This window comes from Leguminivora glycinivorella, chromosome 26 (genome assembly GCF_023078275.1).
Source record: "Leguminivora glycinivorella isolate SPB_JAAS2020 chromosome 26, LegGlyc_1.1, whole genome shotgun sequence".
Classification (NCBI taxonomy): Eukaryota; Metazoa; Arthropoda; class Insecta; order Lepidoptera; family Tortricidae; genus Leguminivora; species Leguminivora glycinivorella.
The window spans coordinates 7,490,826-7,502,285 of record NC_062996.1 but is presented as its reverse complement, the minus strand read 5'-3'; the positions used below and the strand labels follow the sequence as shown (position 1 = coordinate 7,502,285).

The following is an 11,460-nucleotide window of genomic DNA, read 5'->3' as shown; positions in this document are numbered from 1 at the left end:
AGGGCTCGGCAGACACTCTTCTTCATAGAACGCGTGCCTTCCTAAACATGAACGTTGGCGGAGTCATCACATCATCGAGCCAGACCACTTATAAATTGATTGAAAATATATAGGGTCGAAGGTTAAATTACCATAGAAAATTTTGCGCCTTTTTAGTGCCAACATTTTCACAGTCTATATTTCCGTGTAAAACATGTATAATAAATAATTAAATGTGGAAACATAAATATGCCTTTCATTTCCCCAAGAACAAGAACCATTTAATTTAATTGTAATCGTCCTTGACCATGAACATTGCTTTGAGGTATTTGCTACTTTCATGATATTGAGAAAAAATTGGTTGTCTGTAAAGTCGGTTTACGGACGGTAGTTTAACGTGATAACGTCAAACATTACAGTAGTATAGACCAAATATAGACAGGGGCGGTCAGAGTATAGCAAAAGGGGCCCGATTCTGGGACTTTTTTCACGTTTTTTTATTTATTTATTAAAAATACACAAAAGTTAACAGTATTTCACCAAAGCACTTATGTGGTAATATAATTATGTACATGTTAAATTGACATAAATAAAAGCAAACACAGTTAAAAGTTAAACTATGGTTATTACATTAATCACCTAAGGAGTGTAGAGTCTATGAACCTTAAGAGTTTTCTGTAAAACACACCAACACTATCAGCAAATATGTCAATATCGTCTGTCTCCAACATGATGCGGTTAAGAGCAGCTCGGGCTCGAGCGGTGCGCCGGCCGCCGCGAAAAGGCGCCGCCGCCGCCGCGCCGACACCGCGCCCGGCATGCCAACCACCACATTCGCTCTTGGCACTTGCAGCCCCATTCTCTCAAGCACGGATGCGTCATCTACTCTATGGTGAAACAGTTGGCGGTAATGCATAATATGCAGCAGTTTCCGTCTGGTTTCTAGAGTTTGAAGACCAACCATTCCTGTTACGAATAGAGATGGATACATATATGGGTAATATCCGTACAGTCGTTTGTAAATGTGCCTACAGAACTTCCTCTGCACTCTTTCTATTATTATTACGCTGCACAAATTCCTTCAATGATATATATTAACTTGTAGTACGCCGAAGTACATACAGCCCTAGCCATGATATTTAGAGTAAATATTAAAATTTTTGAACGAAAATTCAAAAACGTTGCGTCACATTTCCGAACGGAGCGTCTCCGTCACGCCGTTCGGCGCTACCAACTTCATTGTCGTTTTCATGCAGCCGACGGCCATTACGCGTCATCTAATTTTAAAGTGTTTTCTGCGTATAAAAGTGGAAAAAATGCGAATTATAATGTATCGAAGAAAAGTAAATGGTGCGGAAAGTAATCTGTATCATAAATTAGGCGAGCAAATAAGAAGAGAAGGAGAGGAAGACAGAAGAAAGGTCCCGGTCAACGCAGGCGTCTCGCCGCAGTCGCCGCCATGATGGCGGGCATTGCGGAATTTATTGTTTGCCTTACCTTACAAGACCTAAACCGTGCCCTAGGCCTTATATTGGCCTTATTCTGCTTTATATACGGGATCACTATCTCTGCCTGCGGCGTCGAGAAGTAGTAACAGGTCTCCATTAGTTGTCATTGAGACGCGGACGACCTTCATAGTGAAGCATAAAATGGTAAGAAAAGAATTTACAATTGCAAACTTCTAATATTTTTTGTGAGGTGATAGTGGTGTGTGCTTTGTTAAACACATTCTGACGGCTAGTGAGATGTTGGTGTTGTATGTTTTTGAAGGTCATGCACATTAATTTTTACACCTTGCACTGCCAATTCTGCCATGGAAGAACGATTATGCTGTGCAAAATTGGAATACTAGACTAGGTATCTCCGTTTGCTTACTGCATTTGGCGCTGTGTTTGAAGTCTGTGCTGAGCAGGATTGGAATACTATACTAGGTATCTCTGTCTGCTAACTGTATTTGGCACTGTATGAAGTTTGTGCTGAGCAAGATTGGAATACTATACTAGGTATCTCTGCTTGCTAACTGCATCTGGCACTATGTGTAAAGGTTGTGCTGAGCAAAATTGGAATACTAGACTAGGTATCTCCGCTTGCTAACTGCATTTGGCAATCTTGGCGTACTATACTAGGTGCGTTCGCTGCCAGCGGTCTTAGGCATTGTGGTGTTGTCATACTAGACACACTCCTTGCCGACAGCACTGAGTTTTTACTCAAACCTACTGCTACTTGCTGTGGATGTCCAAACTTCTTGTTGGATTATGTTGGATATATCTACTGGGTTTTGTGGCGTGCTCGGCTAGGCACAGCTCTTTATCCTAGAGTTAATCAAAAGTGGTATGCCAACCTAGGCTGTCTCATTGCTTTGTAAGTGCACTAAAATGCTATTCCTATTTTTCAGCAATTGAAGATCTAAGCGATGAAGTCTTAACCTCTCGGTGAGGCACTTGAGCAGGTTGTTTTTTGGCAAAAACCTTTTTTCCAGCTTACAAAGAGATAAATAAAGAAAAGAAAGGACAAGTCAACTAAGAAACATCCTGCTCCAGAAGTTACAAAGTATAAAGCCATAGAACAGAAATAATCTGAAGTCTCAAGCGCATTATTTGCCACTGGCTTGGCCCTCATAACATTTGCTGAATGAATTGGTCATCTTTTGTGAGACGCAGGGAGTTACAACTTAAAAGGATGTTTATAACGTCGGGTCTTTACAATAAAATGGGAAGATCTGAAGAGACCTAGAAGATATAACCTAGTAGAAGATACAACTTCAAGGGCCCAACCAATAACACAGAGACATACCCAGAGCCCAAGGTCAGAAGCTGTACCACAGGAGACCCTAACAACACCACCTCTTCTGCCAAGCCACACCATCAGCGGACGTGTCGCACTCAGCAATATTACTATTACAATAGCTGTTAAATGATCAGGTTGGTATAACTGCGATCAAATTAAATATTTTTTGGCGCACTGGCAGAATATGACCAATGACCCAAGGGTCTGGTCTTGGCCATCTGGGAACAAAATCTCATTTTTATCTATGACATTACAATCAGTTATTCCTAAATTGATATCTTTCTCTGATTTTGACAGTGTGGTGTTTACTAAACACTTATGTCTGAACTGTTAATAAAAGGTATTGTAAAACATTTACCTTGTGAGTTGTGATTCTTTTGGAAAGTAATATGTGTCTAAAATATTGTTTGTGGCAGAATCATACAGAGACTAGTGATTTATTTTGACTTTTTAAAGAATCTAAAAAATTAATTGAATTTATTAATTTACATGTCAGGACTCAGGAGGAAACTAATGGCACAAAAATTGCTTCATGAGCACTTTAGATTTTCAAGATGCCCTATTTTATGACATATATACACCATAAATATAGGAAATACCTGTTTCTTGTCCAATACTGAAATATTTCAGTTTCATGTTTTACCCTTAGAATTAAATGTTTCCTTATATGTACAGTGACTACTCAGACCTGTCATGAAACATAAGATCTAAAAGGTTGCATAATGAGCAACTACCTAGATGACATATTTACTGTAGGAAGTTCTCATGACAAAAGTTAAAAGACACTAAGTTACATTTGATATCGTTTCCTATCTGGGGCTTAAAGGAAGAAAAAACTGCTTAAAACAAAGATATGCTGTCTAATATCTAGGTTTCATATTAGACTCTAAGAAATTACATATTTCTTTACCAGATAAGAATCAATCTAAAGTTAAATAAGAAATAAATTTATTTATAAACTTGTCAAATTATTATATTAGGGATGTTGCCCGTTTAACTGGCTTGCTAGTCTCTATTTGTCCTGCCACTGAATATGGCTACATGTATTCAAAATAAATAGAGACAAAAATATATATACTTAAGAAAAAATAATGACAATTATTATTTCATTATGCTTACTTATATGCTTAGTGTAAAAAATGATTTAGAATGGTGGCAAGAACTATAAATGAGGCTAAATGCAAAATTTAGTGTAATAAATCTTATAGAGAAATTTATAGAGATAATTCATTGACAGGTTGAGGCGGCTCCTGTGGTAGGGAGACAGCTGCCGGGTTATGGAATGATGTTGGGAGAGAACATCACATAAATTATCTAGAGCTTATATAGCGCATTTCTTATCTTTAAAGACATTTTGTTCTGATCTGATCCTATCTGACTGTGAGATTCTTTTAAGAATAGATAATTCACAGTCATCTCATATATGTATACTCATCGCCCGGGGGAACATGTTACCTGCACCTTAATTCAATTGCTAGGCAAAATTTGGCAGTGGAGTGAATGTGAAGATAGACATATTACCACAATATTTGCCTCATATGTTAAATCCGAACGTAATGTGATAGCCGATAAGGAATCTAAAAAGGCTCATTCGGAATTTGAATGTGAATTAAATGATGAATGTTTAGAGGGTGTCCTGCAGTGTTTTAGAAATCTGGATATAGACTTATCTGCTAGTCGCGCAAATGCTAAATGCATTCACTTTTTCATGGACACCCTATTTTTGTTTCTACGATATTTCCCCCATTCACACTAATACCTAAAGTAAATGATTTTTCTAAAACATATATGTACATGTATGTATTCTACAAAAATCAAGAGGTATTGTTATTGTACCAAGTGGCAAGCTCAATTTTATAAAATTTGTCAAGTCAAATGCAAAGAATGGGGCCCCAGCTCTCATTTATATATATGTTATTCCAGCAACCAGCAATTTCAGCGACGTGTTATCCTGGTTGCCGCGGGGCTCTCCGGGCAGCGCTGGCGCTGAAGGGGGCGGCGGCGGTGACGTCATGCTGCAGTCCCTCGCGCCCAACACCGTCAAGCAGTATCACACGTACTTGACACGCTGGTATAATATACCAGCATATTACATATTAAATATTATGTAATGTTTTGTGGAAAATAATATTAATTGTTTTAAGACATCTATTCCACAAATACTAGGTTTTGACAAATTGTGTAACGAGGTAGCTGGCTAGCTGGGTATGAAAGTGTCAATTGTTGCACATCTGCTTTGGTGCTTTTATTGAGAGAAAAGATCTCATCAGATGATAACGTGAAACGCTTTATGAAGGTGCGTTTTTTCGTATATATCCACCATAACCTAAATATCGAGACGTAATTAGTTTTAAACAATTTGTCAACGTTGTCAACAAGTGTGTGAAATATCCGAGTAAAAAATTAGTCACCCTATTAGCAATTGTTACAGCACACGGAGTGCAAAAATTTGTACTTGATAAAGTTATGTAATACTATTTACCATTATCCTGAAAAGATCCCTATAGAAATTTCAGACTTTATTAAAACTTCTAAAATAGGTAGCTGTAGGATCAACGAGTGCATAACAACATATAGTTATATGATATACACAAGATGAATTATATCCGTGGTGGGTGTGAACGACTATTTATTGCCTACGAGAAACCACTTAGATTAGTAGGTGGATTAAGTAAATAAGATAGTGGTATTGACACCTCCATTTTCACCTCCCATTTGACCCACCATGCGTCGGTGTTAGCCGCAAATCGATTAGGAGTCAATATTGATGTAACCAGAAAAACATCAGGCCTGATACTTCTAAAGTTATCGATAAATTTTATAATAGGCCCTTAGTGTCTACGATTTATTTTACTAGAGCATCAATAATATATTACGAAGACATGTTTATATGTACCTATAGTTGTTGAGTTGTTAATTCTTAAAAACAAAGATAGTATGTATCTTTGCTGATTCTGACAGTTATAAAACATAAGTATTATAAGATGGCGCTAGATGAATATTAACAAGGAAGGATTTCCTTTTGGTTTAAATAAATTTATTAATGTTTGGTAAATGATGATATCACTAGAAATTGGAGATTTAATAATAATAATAATTCATTTATTGCAGACAACCTTAGTCCATAGGTACAATATACAATTACACACATTCACAAATAAAAATTACATGCAACATAACATTTAAGTGAATAAGGATTATCATGTGTTAAAAATTCACATAATCTTGACAAGCATAATTTTGCTAGGCTAACATTGTATACCTAATACAAAGCCAGAAATAAACTTTGTATATCTCTAAACATCTACAAGTTAATATATATCATTGAAGGAATTTGTGCAGCGTAATAATAATTGGAAATTAAACGAACTTACCTGTAAGTGAAGTTCTATTTCAATTATATTAGCTGCACAAATTCCGAAATGATAACCCTCCCGCCCAGGACCCGCGTTGTCCTAGACAACCAGGGATCCCGGAGCTATCCCTGACAAAGTTTAGGATAAGGCTGGCTTTGCTGAGTTGTTAGCAAAAATTATTGTTAAATCATATTCACTGCCAGCGCGAGTTACGCGTTACAAGATAAGCATATACTATGTAGCTATTATGTAGCATACTTTTTTCCCGCTCTGTAATCTTGCGATTGAGGATCGCCTAGCGGGTAGCGAGTCGCAGGCAGTGAAGTTATATGTCCTGGTGTATCACTCTAAACTAAATGAAGTTGGTAGCGCCGAACGGCGTGACGGAGACGCTCCGTTCGGAAATGTGACGCAACGTTTTTGAATTTTCGTTCAAAAATTTTAATATTTACTCTAAATATCATGGCTAGGGCTGTATGTACTTCGGCGTACTACAAGTTAATATATATCATTTCGGAATTTGTGCAGCTAATATAATTGAAATAGAACTTCACTTACAGGTAAGTTCGTTTAATTTCCAATAGCTTGGTCAACGAACGATCCTAGATGGAATGGCCGAAAGCAGAAAGTTTCACTACGGGATGTTGTTAGGGGTAGTCAGGAGACATACATACTAAAAGTCCTCGGACTTTGGACGTGAGCTCGAAGAGGGGGGGATGAAAAAAGGTCCCATTTTTTGGTTTTTTGCTCATATTTCAAAAACTATGCGTCATACGAAATTTTGGTTTACTACACCTTGAAAGCTTATAAAATTCTCTATAACTTTGATCTAGAAACTTTTTTTCTATTCTCAACTATTATCTAGGTATGAGCTCCTAAAAACTGTTAATTTTTTAAAAATCGTTTTCCCCCCACTTTTTGCTTCATACATTGCTCCATATCTTGAAAAATATTTATCTTAGACAAAAGTTTTCTTGAAAAATCTTGTAGATCATTCAAATACCTTTCATAATATGTGTACATATGCTTCTGGGTCATGTACCGTTGAATAATTATACGACTTTAAAACGAAATGAAACAACAAATGTATGTGATAAACGTGTAAAATATGTATTTCATGAACATGATTGTATTACGATGCTGTATAAATGCATTCACACAACAGGTAACAATACAATTAGCTGTACATAAAGGCCTTCTCACACCCACATCTACCACTACTACAATCTGTAGTGCACCGGCAAAATATTAACTTCAGTATTTCTTCCGGAGCAGCTGGTACTTTGGTTTGCACAGGAATCAGTAAGTTGCTTTCGTTCCGTGCCATCCCCATTCATCATCCTCCTTGCGTTATCCCGGCATTTGCCACGGCTCATGGGAGCCTGGGGTTCACTTTGACAACTAATCCCATGATTTGGCGTAGGCACTAGTTTTACGAAAGCGACTGCCATCTGATTTTCTTGCAACCCGAAGGGTAACTAGGACTCATTGGAATTAGTCCGGTTTCCTGATGATGTTTTCCTTCACCGAAAAGCGACTGGCAAATATCAAATGACATTTCGAACAAAAGTTCAGAAAAAAGTCATTGGTACGAGCCGGGTTCGAACCCGCAACCTCCGGATCGAAAGTCAACGACACCCCCAGGATAGAGGAAGACACTGATGATAACGGCGGGGAGGATATTGTCTAAGATACAGTTGTCACATCTGATCCAGATGACATGGAAGAAACAGTTTCAATTTGTTTGATTTATTTGGGACAACAAACACAGTAACACACAAGGTTATAATAGAGAATTGCAGTGTTGACAGTAGTAAGATGTGAGACCGACAGCATTTCAAACAAACAAAGAAGACCGATTAGTATCATCCCGCCCAAAGAGGCAGCGAGTAAATTAAAACACGTGTAAGTTACATATATCCATACCTCCTAAGGATACTGAGGCAAGTGTAAACTCATGATTTTAAAGAGGAGAGCCGTTCAAAGGTACAAAGTAACATAACTTAAATTTGTTCACGTAATAACATAAAAATTCGGATTTGTTTTAACGAAATCAATGAGGTTATTTCTGCATTCATGAGAATTTAAAATTTATAACAGTTTATGATCTAAGAGTACTTGATTTCTAGATCTAAGAGTATGAGTATTTTAGCGCACTTGGTCCAGTATTCGTCAAGTAAAAACCTTTTTTTTTTTTCGTTAAAATTTGATTTAAAGTAGAATAGTTGTAGAAAACTTTTAAGAGTTAGGACATAATTGTAACTTAAGCTGTTATTTGTAGTTTTTACCTCCGAAACTAAGTTAGTTAGTTGTATTAGTATTCCACACTTTTTTTACCTCCCTCGCTAATATACCAATGACTTTTTTCTGAACTTATGTGCGGAATGTCATTTGATATTTGCCAGTCGCTTTTCGGTGAAGGAAAACATCGTGAAGAAACCGGACTAATTCCAATAAGTCCTAGTTACCCTTCGGGTTGGAAAGTAAGAAGGCAGTCGCTTTCATAAAACTAGTGCCTACGCCAAATCTTGGGATTAGTTGTCAAAGTGGACCCCAGGCTCCCATGAGCCGTGGCAAATGCCGGGATAACGTAAGGAGGATGATAAATGGGGATGGCACGGAACGAAAGCAACTTACTGATTCCTGTGCAAACCAAAGTACCAGCTGCTCCGGAAGAAATACTGAAGTCAATATTTTACCGGTGCACCACAGATTGTAGTAGTGGTAGATGTGGGTGTGAGAAGGCCTTTATATACAGCTATGTGTATTGTTACCTGTTGTGTGAATGCATTTATACAGCGTCGTAATACATGTTCTTGAAATACATATTCTACACGTTTATCACATACATTTGTTGTTTCATTTCGTTTTAAAGTCGTATAATTATTCAACGGTACATGACCCAGAAGCATATGTACACATATTATGAAAGGTATTTGAATGATCTACAAGATTTTTTAAGAAAACTTTAGTCTAAGATAAATATTTTGCAAGATATGGAGCAATGTATGAAGCAAAAAGTGGGGGGGAAACGATTTTTAAAAAATTAACAGTTTTTAGGAGCTCATACCTAGATAATGGATGAGAATAGAAAAAAAGTTTCTAGATCAAAGTTATAGAGAATTTTATAAGCTTTCAAGGTGTAGTAAACCAAAATTTCGTATGACGCATAGTTTTTGAAATTTGAGCAAAAAACCAAAAAATGGGACCTTTTTTCATCCCCCCCTCTTCGAGCTCACGTCCAAAGTCCGAGGACTTTTAGTATGTCTCCTGACTACCCCTAACAACATCCCGAGTGAAACTTTCTGCTTTCGGCCATTCAACCTAGACCCCCCTTTTGAGCATTCATTGACTGATCTACTAGTGATTTGCCAATAACTTTTGGGAATACTGGTGTGAGTAGATAGATAAAAAACCTTTAACACAATTATCAGAAGTGAATACTTACAATCTTTCCTCAAAGCTCTTCGCTCCATCCATTTACCGCAATGATTGCAATGTTTGCCAAAGCAGACCAGATTTGGCTATGAAAAAACATACGTATATATATTATAATCCTTAAAAAATATATGTTTTACTATAATAGAAAGTAATATTGCAAATACTTACAATTTTTGGCATTGTATGACCATTTCAATTTTCAAATAAAACCTTAGACCTATATGTAAAGAAAGAAAGAAAGAAAAAGTATTTATTAGCACAAAATACAATATCAATAACTATCTAAAACTAAAACCAAACAAACCAAAAAAATTATAAGTTGCGCTAAATGGTCCTTACTCAGCTAGGTGTCACGGTATATAGGAACCCGACATGTTGTTCTATGCCATAGATTTATATATATTAAGCTAGATTGAGTTGTTAAGCCAAAAACTTTTACTAGTCTGACAAGAACGCCTTTCTGCACCGGTGATAAAGTTCAATTTAGTATGGCAAAAAAGTGTGAGCTCAGTCCCTATTGTACCATGTTTAGCGGCCCAAATGTCATTGTCAGTGAGTTCCAAAGACAGGGGACAGCGGAATCACATTTTTAGCCATACTAAATTGAACCTTATTACTGAGACAAAAAGGTGACCGTTTTCGCTATTCTGAACTATCGAAAACGGTCCACATGAGAGGGCATTGTTTGGGCTGGTGTCCCTCTCGCACGTGTGGCCAGTGTTAATGAGCCATAATAGTAGTATTTATATATATATATATATATATTACCTGACTTTATAACTTCTTATATTATTTTAGTGTTATATTCAAACTAGGGTTTCGATATATTTCAAAGAATTGGAAAATAATTACAATGTAATTATTTTGATGCCAATAAATCAAAGATTTGTATAATTAAAAACGACGTTCACTGAATAATGTTGACATTGTCACACCAGCCCAAACAATGACCTCTCATGCGGACACACTTTTTGACCTAACTACACAATCTAGTTTAATAATTCTAAATCTATGATGAGTTCAGACGGGATATGTTCTGTAAAAAGTCCTATAAATTAAAATAATTAATTTTGTAAAGCTGAGTTTAGACATGCAAGTTATTGCTGCAAGTTTTGAGACAGAAGTATATGCTAGAAAGAGATGCAGATATTTGCCACTCACTCTTACCTATAGTTGCGTCTCAAAACTTGCAGCAATAACTTGCTGGTCTAAACTCAGCTTAACGAGAACAACACACGGGCGCGCCATCTGTCCCAGCTGTGGTGCTTTACTCAGGCCACACGCTATAACCATACCGAGCGCATCGATCAGCCGCTTAGTTCCAACGCGCGCCAATAGATGGCGCTAAAGCTATATTGCGAAACGGGACAATGACGTCATCTTTTTCGTGCATGCTGCCCGTAGTAACGAGTTATTAGACGTTATCACGTCAAAATATACACCATACCATAAGTATGTACAGCCTGGCAAGAAAGAGTCATAAGGTCATAGTCGTTTATTGCACCATGGTAAATAAATAAAAGTTGTTACAAAATAATACATAGTTCCTCATGGACCCTGGTAGGGTATGGCAAACATTTCCTTAAATTAAGTACATATTAAAAAAATAACAAATAAATAAATATTAACATTTTACACACAAACAACACAAACAAACAAATGTAAACATTATAGACGGTCATGTCTAAGGTCTAAGCACATTGTCTTATTGGATCCAAGTCACGTCAACCAAATCTTGGCAAATTCTTTAATAATCTTGGCACTGAAAAATGGCGCCGCCGTCTTTGTAAAACGCTTATCATGTATCAACTATTGAGTTACTATTGTACACCTTTTGTACGAGAACAGTAAATTAGTTTAATTTTTATGCTGTTTTTGTCAGGCTGCATTGAAGATT

The 11,460-nt window shown here is 36.8% G+C and overlaps 1 long non-coding RNA gene across 1 annotated transcript; it reads left to right on the top strand.

Annotated features, from left to right (window-relative positions):
• The first annotated feature begins 1,529 nt into the window (after nt 1–1,529).
• Nucleotides 1,530–5,260, top strand: LOC125239815. Its single transcript, XR_007178562.1, has 3 exons — nt 1,530–1,631; nt 2,375–2,900; nt 4,690–5,260. It is a non-coding gene; the product is annotated as an uncharacterized LOC125239815 (long non-coding RNA).
• Nucleotides 5,261–11,460: the final 6,200 nt, after the last annotated feature.